At 37.1% G+C, this 11,586-nt stretch overlaps 1 pseudogene; it reads right to left on the reverse strand.

Moving 5' to 3' along the window:
• Positions 1 to 8,787: 8,787 nt before the first annotated feature.
• Positions 8,788 to 8,906, reverse strand: LOC111730789 (annotated as a pseudogene).
• Between the last annotated feature and the right edge of the window lie 2,680 nt (positions 8,907 to 11,586).

Genomic DNA, 11,586 nt, shown 5'->3' on the forward strand with positions numbered 1-11,586 from the left:
AATTAAATTAATGCATGCAAGATACTGATTAAAAGATATGCTGGGACATATGTTTCATTGATTCTATTTCTAATATTTTCGTGCATAAGTTTTAGCAATAATTTTTTTTACAGAGATCTTACTGTATTGGTGTTAAAATTTCTTTATTTTATTGACCAGTTGCCATTTGAGCAACACTCAGTGTGCATCATACGTAATATTTTCATTTGAGAATATTAATATTTTGTAAAAGGCAATTTTGGACAAAAACACACAATAACCTTTCTGCTCTTTTGGACTGAGTTATCACTTATATGTATGCTCCTTTCTTTATCTCTTTTCTTGGAACTTTTAAGTCTTAGGCTGTATCTACCGTAGGCATTTAAAAGTCAGGAATCCATTCTATAAATCAGGATTTATATTTTGGTTGCTGGGTTGAAACAAATACACCAGTTTGACAAAGTAAGTGACCAAATCAGATGGAACAATTAGGCATTTATTATGAGCATAAAACCCCAGAGAAAGACATGCCAATTTTACTATCTTGAAAATATAGCTCAAGTATATTCATTTACATCCCACTTTATTGTACCCACCTATTTTAAACCTTTTTCACCTGAACTATTGTAATAGTCTCCTGTTTGGTCTCTTAGTTTCCTCTCTTGCTCAATGCAAGGCAAAAACAGGCTGGCATTAGATCCTATAAAACCAGGGAAAAGTGCAAGGTCCAAGAAGCATAAATTTTAAGTCCAAGTGGCAGAATGAGGGTCGAGGAACTCCATAGGACAGCTGCAGGAACCAAGCCCAAAGAGTTGCTGTCACAGCACTCTCTGGAACCTGTTCGAGCAGTGGCCAGAAGTCTAAGGCCATATTTGTTGGGATAGCTGTCTGAAGCTTCATGTAATCGTTTTATACGCGGAACAGCTAAATCTCATGGCTTTACCTCTACCCCTCCTGGCAAACTCCCCTGGATTTAAAAAAAAAAAAAAACACTTGCTGGTGGACTTGCTGGTCAAGATGGTGGAGTAGGTAAACACTGTGCTTACCTCTTCTCATGACTGCATCAAAACTACAACAAAAGTACTGAATAACCATCATTGAGAATTGCCTGAAGTCTAGCTGAACATAAGTCCTATAACTGGGGATACACAAAAGAGACCACCTCTAGACTGGTAGGAGGGACAGAGATGCAAAACAAGCTGGTCTCACACCTGCAAGTGGCAGTTGAGAATCAGGAGAGAGATTTCCAGGAGGAGCAAATGTCCTCCCGGAGGAGCAAGGAAGCCTGGACCCACACCAGGATTCCCAGCCCAGGGTTCCAGTGCCATGAAGAAAAATCCCCACAAGTCCTGATTGTAAAAACCGGTGGAGATTGTGGCTGAGTGAGACGGAGGGCTGCTGGAGTCCAAAGTATTCCTCTTAAGGAGCCCATGTGCAGACATACTCACCGATGGACTCACTCGCTTTGAGCTTTAGCATGCAGGCGAGCAGCCTGAAAGGCACCAGGGACATACGAGGAGGAACTGAATTTTCTGGCTTCAGGTCTACAGCTGGAGGGGCAGCTTTCTCCCAGACAAAAATGGTGGTAGAATTTGTTGTTTCTTTGTTGAAACATTCCTGTCCTGGTGTGCAGACCCAGGCAGCTGCCATATCTGGGTCTCCATCAACCTGGTTAATGCTGGTCGCCCTGTCCTGGTGATTCCCTGAGACCCCACTCCATCCAATTTATGGGCCCACCAAAGCCATTTCAAGTGGCTTTTCTATACAAACAACTTGTCTTGGCTCATGCTGCAGATTTTCTTAAAATCTCTTCAAAGTTTGCAAAGTTTGAACTAGCATCATCTTGCCTCAGCATGCCCTATACCTCTTGCTGAGGAGCCCTAAGCCGGTCACCAGTGGCAGCCAGCCTTGCTTTGCAAGCTTGGCCTCTTGCAGCACCTCCAAACTCAGTGCAGGGTGGCAGCCATCTGTGGATTGCTTGGTGGCTCAAGCTAGGTGGCCTTGGGTAGGGCACAGGCTACAGCTGAATTTTGCCTGTGGCTGGGACCCTCCCAGGAGGCACTGCCTGCACACCAGCAGCTGGCTTCAGTCTGAGCTGGAGCACCACTTGGGGTCACATTAGAGGATGACACATGCAAAAGGAAGACTTGGAAGGCACCAGAGCCCTCCTAAAGTGAGGTCACATGGTCAGGCTTTGCACAACAGCTCCTTCACTGTAATCACTAGCCAGTCCCCAAAAACACTCAGCCCTATGGTCAAACCCTCCCATTGATGTACAAATAGCAAACAAGGCACGACTACAGCAGGAATGTACACACAACCCATACAAGAAAAACACCTGGAGCATCCAGCTCAGGTGACTAGAGAGAATGTGCCACTGAGCCCCACAAGATACCTACTATATAAGGCCACTCTTCTAAGACTGGAAAAAATAGCAGCCTTACTTAATACATGGAAACAAACACAGGGAGGCAGTCAACATGGGGAGACAAAGAAACATGTCCCACATGAAAGAACAGAACAGCTCCAGAAATAGAATTACACAAAATGGAGGCTAGCAATCTACTAAGTTCAGAGTTCAAAACACTAGTTATAGGGATGCTCAATGAACTTAGGGGAAGAGTAAATGAACACAGTGAGAACTTTAACAAAGAGGTAGAAAACATAAAACAGAACCAGTCAGAAATGCAGAAAACAGTAACCGAAATGAAGGATACATTAGAGGGAAGCAACAGATTAGATGAAGCAGAGGATTGAATCAGTAATTTGGAGGACAAGGTAGCAGAAAACAGCCAATTAGAACAGCAACAAGGAAAAGGATTTAAAAAAAAATAGCTTAAGGGGCCTCTGGGACAACAACAAGCATACCAATATTTGTATCATAGGGGTATCAGAAGAAGAAGAGAGAGAGCAAAAAAATGAAAACCTATTCAAAGAAATAATGACAGAAAACTTTCTTAACCTGGTGAAGAAAATGGAGATATAAGCTCAGGAAGCACAGAGAGCCCCAAAGAAGATAAACTCAAAGAGGCCCACACCAAAAGACATCATGATTAAAATGCTAAAGGTCAAAGACAAAGAATTTTAAAAGAAGCAAGAAAAAAACAGTTACCTACAAGGAAGCACCCATAAGACTGTGAGCTGATTTCTCAAAAGAAACTTTCTAGGCCAGAAGGGATTGGTATGAAATATTCAAAATGATAAAAAGCCGAGACCTACGATCAAGATTGCCCTACCCAGCAAAGCTATCTTTTAGAATTGAAGAACAGATAAAGAGCTTCCCAGACAAGAAGAAGCTAAAGGAGTTCATACACACCAAACAAGTATTACAAAAAATGTTAAAGGGACTTTTAGAAGGAGATAGAGTAGGAGAAGGAGAAGGAGAAGAGGAAGAGGAAGAGGAATAATAAGAAGAAGAAGAGGAAGAGGAAGAGGAAGAAGAAGAGGAAGAAGAGGAAGAAGAAGGGGAAGGAGAAGGATGAGGAGGAAAGATAAAAAAATCTGAATAATAAAATGACAATAATTCAATACCAATCAAAATTACTTTGAATGTAAATGGATTAAAAACTTTAATTAAAAGATAGGGTGGGTGAATGGATAAGAAAACAAGACTCTTAATATGCTGCCTGCAAGAGACTCACTTCAGATTGAAAGACACACACAGTCTGAAAATAAAGGGGTGAAAAAAGATATTTCATGAAATTGGAAAAGAAAAAGCAGCTAGGGTAGCAATACTTATACAAGACAGCATGGTCTTTAAAACAAAGGCTACAACAGGAGACAGGGAAGGACTCAGTAATCCTACTTCTGGATATTTATTTGAAGAAGCCCAAAACACTATTTCAAAGGGACATGTGAATTCATATGCTAATTGCAGAAATATTTATAATAGCCATGATTGGGAGGTAGCCTGGGCGTCCATCAATAAATAAATGGATAAAGAAGAGGTGGTACATTCATACAGTGGAATATTACTCAGCCACAAAGAATGAAATCTTGCCACTTGAAACAACATGGATAGACCTAGAGAATATTCTGCTGAGTGGAGTAAGTCAGACAGAGAAAGACCATATGATTTCACTTACATGTGGAATCTAAAGAACAAAATAAACAAAACATAAACTCATAAATACAGAAAACTTTTTGAGGGTTGGCATATGAGGAGGGTTTTGGGAAGTGGGTAAAAAATGGTGAAGGGATTAAGAAGTACAAATTAGTGTTACAAAATAATCATGGGGATGTAAAGTATAGCATAAGGAATATAGTCAATAATATTGTATAACTAGGTATGGTGTCAGATGGTACTACATACATCAGGATGATCACTTCATAAATTAAATGTCTAATCTCTGTTGTATACAGAAACTAATATAATATTGTATTCCAAATGTAATTTAAAAGTAAAAAAAATATATTATGAAAAAGCTTATGCTCTTTCCACCATCCTGGACAATATTACCGAGAACTGACATTTAAGTAGGACAACCGTAAATATACTGCCATTTCCAAAGCACTAGGGATACTCACTATCTTTGCATCTTATTGTGACTCTGTTTCAAAAATAATGAAAATATGTTTTCTGTTTTTTTCTTTAACATTATTGTGGAGCTAATAACCACTCACGTTCAAATTGATCTTAGGAATGAGTTGAAATATTTTATATGCTGCTTTACATTAATCAGGACACATCTGTGATATCAAATATTTCTTCGTTTGATGTAAGAGGGCATCGAATCTTTGATAGGAGGCTAAAACAGCTAAACAGTATTACTTCTGGTTTCTCTCAGTTGCATTGTATATCAAATGAGAGTCAACTGAACTTGATTTGGCCAAATATTGAAACCCTATTACAAAAGCCAGATGACTGTTGTAACCTCTGATTATAAAATAATCAGGTCTCACAGGAGTTTTGGTTTCTCTTTATATTATAGCCTGTGTAGAAGGTGTGGCGAGCACCTGACTGTTAAATAATATTTGAGGAAGCAAATTTATGTCCTGGGCCATGTTGGAGAGCAGGAAATTTATTGCCTCAATGTTCAGTAGGAATTTTTCTATTTTGATCCATCTCTTCATTAACCACTGATATGGTTAACTGTTAATATGATAAAGGAGAAAATGAAAGTTCTGAATCACCCTTGGGACATTGGGGAAAAGAGCGAATGCATAGAATTCTTGCTTGGAGTGCTTTTACTAGTTGTGGAATGTCTGAAAGTTTGATTTCGTTAGTCTGATCCAGCTTGAGGGCCATCCGTGAGTCATTTGATTCACCCCAGTGATACTGTGTTCATCTATTAATCAATCAATCAATTAATCAATTAATTAATCCTTTGAATTAATTCCAAAGATCCATTAATTTACCCAATAGATGTTTATTGGACACCTAATTTGTGCTATCCACTCTTCTAGGCACTACAGCTATAATAATGAGCAGAATGTATTGTGACCTAACTGATGTCAGAACCCTATATAACAGAAGAGACATACAAATAGATGACAATTATAGTAGAGTGTGGTAACTACTATGGTGGGGGAAGTACAAAGTGCTCTGGAAAATAAGGGACACAGAATACAAAATATAAAGTTTAGGAAATGTTTCCTGGAGAAGATCAATTTTAAGAGGAAATTTGAAAGTAAGTAAAAATTAGCTAAGCAAGTTGATAGAATAGAAAATAGATAGGCAGAGGAAAGGCAGGGAGAAATAAATAGCCTGGATGGGTTTAGAAAGTCATTCTGTAAGACTGTGACATAGAGTGTAATGAGTGGAATGATAACAGACATGATGAAAAAGGTAAGCAGGGGAAGATCATAAAGCACATTGTAAACTATGTTCAAAATTTTAGTCTTCACCCTAAGGGCATTTGATTTTGAGCTATCTCCTGATGGTTTTGAAGAGTTATTGTGGAGTCTGGGGCAAATTGTGTCCCCAAAGATGATATTTTATTTATCATGTATTACTATGTTCTTTGCCTATCCCGTATCTCATTGCCTTTCTTGCAGTCAAAGGAATATCTGGTTGCAAAAACTATCACAATTATGGTGCCCAGAGGAACCATTTTTGCTCTAGGAGTCATTGATGTGCTGGTTTTAGTATCTTAATTTCCTCTTAGTGGTCCAGTCTTCTCTCGATTTATTTCTTAATAGTGGTCCCTGTACAACTGCTGGTCTGGAGTTGTTTCTTTTCACATTCATTCTTTTGATCACATTACATTGTCCATCTTCAAATGCCAACCCTTCTCTTCTTTGTCAATCCAAATCTTATTTATTTTTCATTTTACAGCTCAGGTCTCACCTTCTCTGGGAATCCTTTTCTGATTACTCCTGCCTCATTAATCCTATTATTCTCTCATTTCCTAAAGCATTTTGTTTCTCCCCGCCTCCCTCCTTCCCATCAAATTATCTACCACTTCTTTATGTACCCTCTTGTGTTGTCTTTCCTTTAGTGGTTCCCAGAAAAGACTGATGATCAATTACTGGAAGAGCCAGTTAAAAATACACATTTCTAAGTAAAGGGGATCAAATATATGGTAGGTGAAGGAAACTGGACTCTGGGTGGCAATCACACAATACAATATATAGATGTCAAATTATAATGTACACCTGAAAATTATATAATTGTATTAACCAATGTTACCCCAATAAACTTAAAAATATATAAAAATAAATAAAATTAGAAAAAAATTAGATTTCTGATCTCCACCACCAGAGATTTTGAGTCAGTATGATGATGGTGGACACAGGAATCTGAATTTTTATAAGAGCCCCAATTAATTCTCACAATTAACTGCTTTACATATTTTATGTAGATTACTCTTTCCTCTGGATTTAGATGGAAGTTCCTTGAGAATAGGGTTCATCTTCAAATTCTTTTGTACTTCCCCCTCCACTACCTAGAGTTAAAACTTGTTGACTTATTTATTTTGTTATTCCTATGTATTTGGTTAAAATATACTCTCCTTTCTTATTTATTGATGAAAGATTATAGTATGCAGTAAATATGCCAACATATTTGTGTACATTGTATTTGTGTGTGAGTGTGTATGTGTATTGTTGGGAGTTGAGGTGACCAAAATTTATCTCAAAGAGTTCTCAAGCCTTCTTGTTGAAATACTTTAGACCATAACTCCCTCCCCAGACCCTGTTTCATTTTACATAATTCTCAGTAATACCACAATCATCATTATTCACCGTCCCAAAGAGCACTGTGAAATGCCCTTTGTTGGGAGTCTCTTTTTAATGTAATTTAGGAAAAGAAACAGTGGTCTCTGAAGGGAATTATGTTGTTATAACCCAGGAGAGTTTTCCCACTTGAGTTGTTGCAAATAAGTATGTGCAAGATTGAAATATGAAATTTGCTGCTCTGTGGCTGAATGGTAAGTGCACATAACATTAAATGCATCTTTCTGAATACTTCTGAAATGTCAAACTAAGCCTTTTGAAGATATATATATTTTTTGAAACCAATCTTTATGTGTGGAACGTGTGCTTTAGATATTTATGAATTCTAAATTCTCAGAGTTAAAAAATTTTTAGTTCTTTTTTTTCTAACTATATGTGTATGTATGTATATCTGCATATCTATCTAATCTATCCATCTATCATCTATCTATCTATCGATCGATCTATCTATCTATCTATCTATCTATCTATCTATATCTATCTATCTATCATCTATGTCTATCATCTATTATATGTTTTAAGGAAGGAGAATGTACCTATGAAAAAGCAAGAAAACCTAGTTTGAAATACGAACACAAACACAGAACACATAAAACAATAAGACTTGGTTTTGAAATATAGATTCAATTATTCTAACTGGCTAATTTACTGTGTTAAAACTCAGATGTGTGGTTAGTTATGGTGATGACCTTGGTTTTTCATGAGGTTCTGGATTTCCTCACTCACTGATGATTTTTGGTAAGTGGCTTGAAGGTGATGGCAAGAGGGAAGGTGAGTGTGGAGATGTGTACCCATGCACATGTGAATGTATGTTAGAATGTGTTTGAAGAGAGTGGCTGCATATTCATCCATAGTAGTAGATGTCTGATGGACTGATTAAGGGGGAATTTCTTTAATCAAATAATGAGTCTTAGCAGAATTACAAGTATGCAAAATTTTGAGCAAAAAGGAGAAACTTTGGCACAGTCTATCACTGATATATGTGCCACAGATATCAATAGCTTAGGCCACTATTTTTATCGCTTTCATTATTTTTATTTTTATTGTACATATTCTTATTTGAATACATACTTACTGTAAAAAATAAAGCATACAGAAGAATATACAGTAAAAAAATTAAAGTCTACCTTCAATTTCTCTCCCAATCCCACTCCCTTCACCATTTGCAATGTCATGGATGGACCTAGAGGGTATTATGCTGAGTGAAATAAATTAGACAGAGAAAGTCAAATACCACATGATTTCACTTATATGCTGAATCTAAGGGAAAAAAAGAAACAAACTAAACAAAAATAGATTCATAGTGTTTATATTTTTCATTACATTTTTAAGTGAATTTCTATGTACAGAGTTAGGAGGAGGTCAATCCTTTCCAATTCAATAGGTCATGACATTTTACTTTTGGTTTCTGTAGTCAGGCTTCTGGAATGAGAAATCCTTTTCTTTTTGTGAGATGTGTGCGTGTGTGCATGTGTGTGTGTGTGTGTGTGCACGCGCCTGTGTGCACTTGTGCATTTTGGACAAATGTGTGCTTAATAAATTTTTTTTAGGTGAGGTAACCCTTGGTTGACCTCACAGATTGCAAGGATCTCGTCAGCTTATAATCCCTTATTTTTTTTTTTAAATTTTTTACACCTACATCACCTGGTCTTCCTAAGTGGTCTCCCATCCAAGTACTAACCATGCCCAACTCTACCTAGCTTCCGAGATCAGATGAGATCGGGCTTGTTCAGGGTAGCATGGCTGTAGACTTTAATAAATTTCTTAAAAGATGATTTTATGTACATTTTCCAAACCTGTGTCAATTGATAAAGTTAAATCTTCATGGGGTGAGGGGAGGAATGAGAGGTTGTTTCTATTTCAGTTGCAGTCACTGTAAACAATCATTTTATGGTTAGTACCTGCTATCTTTTGATTTCTCTGTGGCTGAACCTTTTAAACAAGACCTAAGGAAGCCCAGAGCTGCCCTTTGCTCTCCAGAGTTTGTTCAGTGGTTCTAGAATGATCTTTTGAGTGAAGGGAAGTAATCACAACTACAGGTTCATCATAATTTTTTTTTTTTAGCATTCTTTGGCTGAATACTGATTTAGTTTTTTCCCCTTTAACAGAAGTAGGGACACCCAAGAACTCTTTTCCAAATATCAATGTAATGTAGTGGAAATGAATGTCTTTTTGGTTTGATGTATGCTTGATGATTCAGTTCATCATGAAATCTATTCTATTTGCAAGAATGGATTCACCTAAGTAAGAAAGTTTCTATGTAGTTAATGTTTAAAAATAGTTGTGTCACCGCTGCCTCTTTTGAAATTAAAACAATTTAAAATGCCAATTGAGTCATGGCAAAGAGATTTGTATCTGCCAAATCATCATAAATAACTATAAATGGGGAATGGATTAAGAAACTCGGGAAAAAAATATCTAAAAAATGGAAACTAATGAAAATCATGATTTGTGTCCTACGAACAAGGAAGCCTGGGAATGGGGAATTGTGACAGTTTGCTTAAATCTGAGTAGGTTCTCATTTTGAAAAATTCATCCTTGCCATGAGTTAACGTGATTAGTGTATAAGACTAAAGTTATGGCTAAAGACTTCTTTCCCATTTGGACCAGTCAACTATACTTTTTTTCTTGTCTATCCATAGTCTATTCCTAATGTGGACCTGCCAACTGGCAAACATGTTATCGGTCACTCATAAGGAGGTCCAGGCAAGAAATTCTGTATACTGGGTGCAAATCCATGCCCATTCACAAACATCATAAATTCCTCCATCTTTCTGAATCTTAACTTTTTTTCAGACATTTTTCTGATTCCTTGAGAGTATGAAATACATATGAAATGGGTTCCTGTTCCAAGGCAGTGTGTATATGTGTGTATGTGCATGTGTATGCACATGAGTAAACTCACATGTGTGCTCACTAATGTATGTGACATATACATGCACTGTTAGAATATGTTGGAATTGCTATAAGGCCGAAGAATGACTATACCTTGTGATACTGAGATGGCTTCCCAAGGCTAAATCTTAAATGATGAGTAGAGAAGAGGGGAAAAAAGGGGAAAGAGCAGGTGTGAAGGTGAAGAGGACTGAAAGTGCCTGGCATATTTGGGGGTTGGAAGGTATTTTCAGGGGAGGTTTGAGGTAATGGCAGCACATTAGGTTGTAAAGTAGGAGGGAGCAAGATTGTGAAGGACCTTGTATGTCGTAATAAGGACTACAGCCTGAAGTGTGTTGGGAGCCACTGAAGATTTCTTTTGAATAAGGAAGGTTATGGTGCATCATTATTGGCACTTGCTGATGTAATAGTCATGTACATTTCAAAATAAGTCTTTTGCTTCAGCCAATAAAAACTTTAAGTGGAGCTAATATTGACCACAATTTGTCTTCAATCTATTGCTTGTGAAACAGAAAGATTAGTTTCAGTCATTGCATCTGAATGAACGTTTGCTGCAAGCAAACATCTGACATGTTTTCTACAAACCAGTTAGAACACACAATCATTTAGGCTTCGCTTCCATTATTATTGAAATAGGAAAAGGCTGCTCACAAAGTTTATCATAGAACTCTTGGATCTTTGGGATCCGAGACTTTTTCAAAGTGGCTGCTTTGAATCCTCTCATCTTCTTTCTCCATAAGAAAAAAGAAAATAACAATAGTAATAAGATTCCAATGTGCTCTCCGTCTTTGTACCTCTTCTCTTTTGCATTCTTTAATCTTGACAAGAAATGATTTTATATGTGATAAGAGGACTTGATTAATACTATTAAAACTCCTTTCAAAGTTTTGTGACTTTAACTGGAGAGATTTTATTTATTGTCTCCTTGATGAAAGTTACTGAAATAGATAGTCTGTGAATTAAAGGAAAGAGCTATATTTGCATATTGGCTTGAAATAATTCCTGATAGATAATTTATGAAAACATACACTCTGCCTTTCACTGTGTAGTTTACAATTCTTCTTCATCATAGAAATATGATGCTGAGGCTCTGGGTAACCAATCAAATCAATGGATGCCTGCCAAGCAGAAAATATAAGAATCTACAGCATTCCATGGTGCTGTAGTTTCAGATATTAAAACTAAAGCCATCAACCCTAGGCTTGATGGAAAATATTGTGTCATAGCCAGGCTAATTTTATGTCGGCTTATGGTATCCATTGGGGCTTAAGTTTAGGAAGGAGCATCACCCAAACTAATTACTTGAGATTGTCTCATTAGTGGTACTTATGTAAAATTTCCAAATATTTAGACCCCTTAGAAAATTTACTTCATCGCACTTACATAACTCACAACAGCTGAGGGTGTTTAGAAGCCCTATAGCAGTCTCTATGAAATGATACATTTGTAAGAGCTGATGGTGAGAAAGTCCATGTGAAGAGCTTTTAGTGAGTCTATGTGAGTGTTAAAAGCTTTGAATATGTCTTAGCAGCTGAT

This window comes from Pteropus vampyrus, unplaced genomic scaffold, assembly GCF_000151845.1.
Source record: "Pteropus vampyrus isolate Shadow unplaced genomic scaffold, Pvam_2.0 Scaffold335, whole genome shotgun sequence".
Taxonomy (NCBI): domain Eukaryota; kingdom Metazoa; phylum Chordata; class Mammalia; order Chiroptera; family Pteropodidae; genus Pteropus; species Pteropus vampyrus.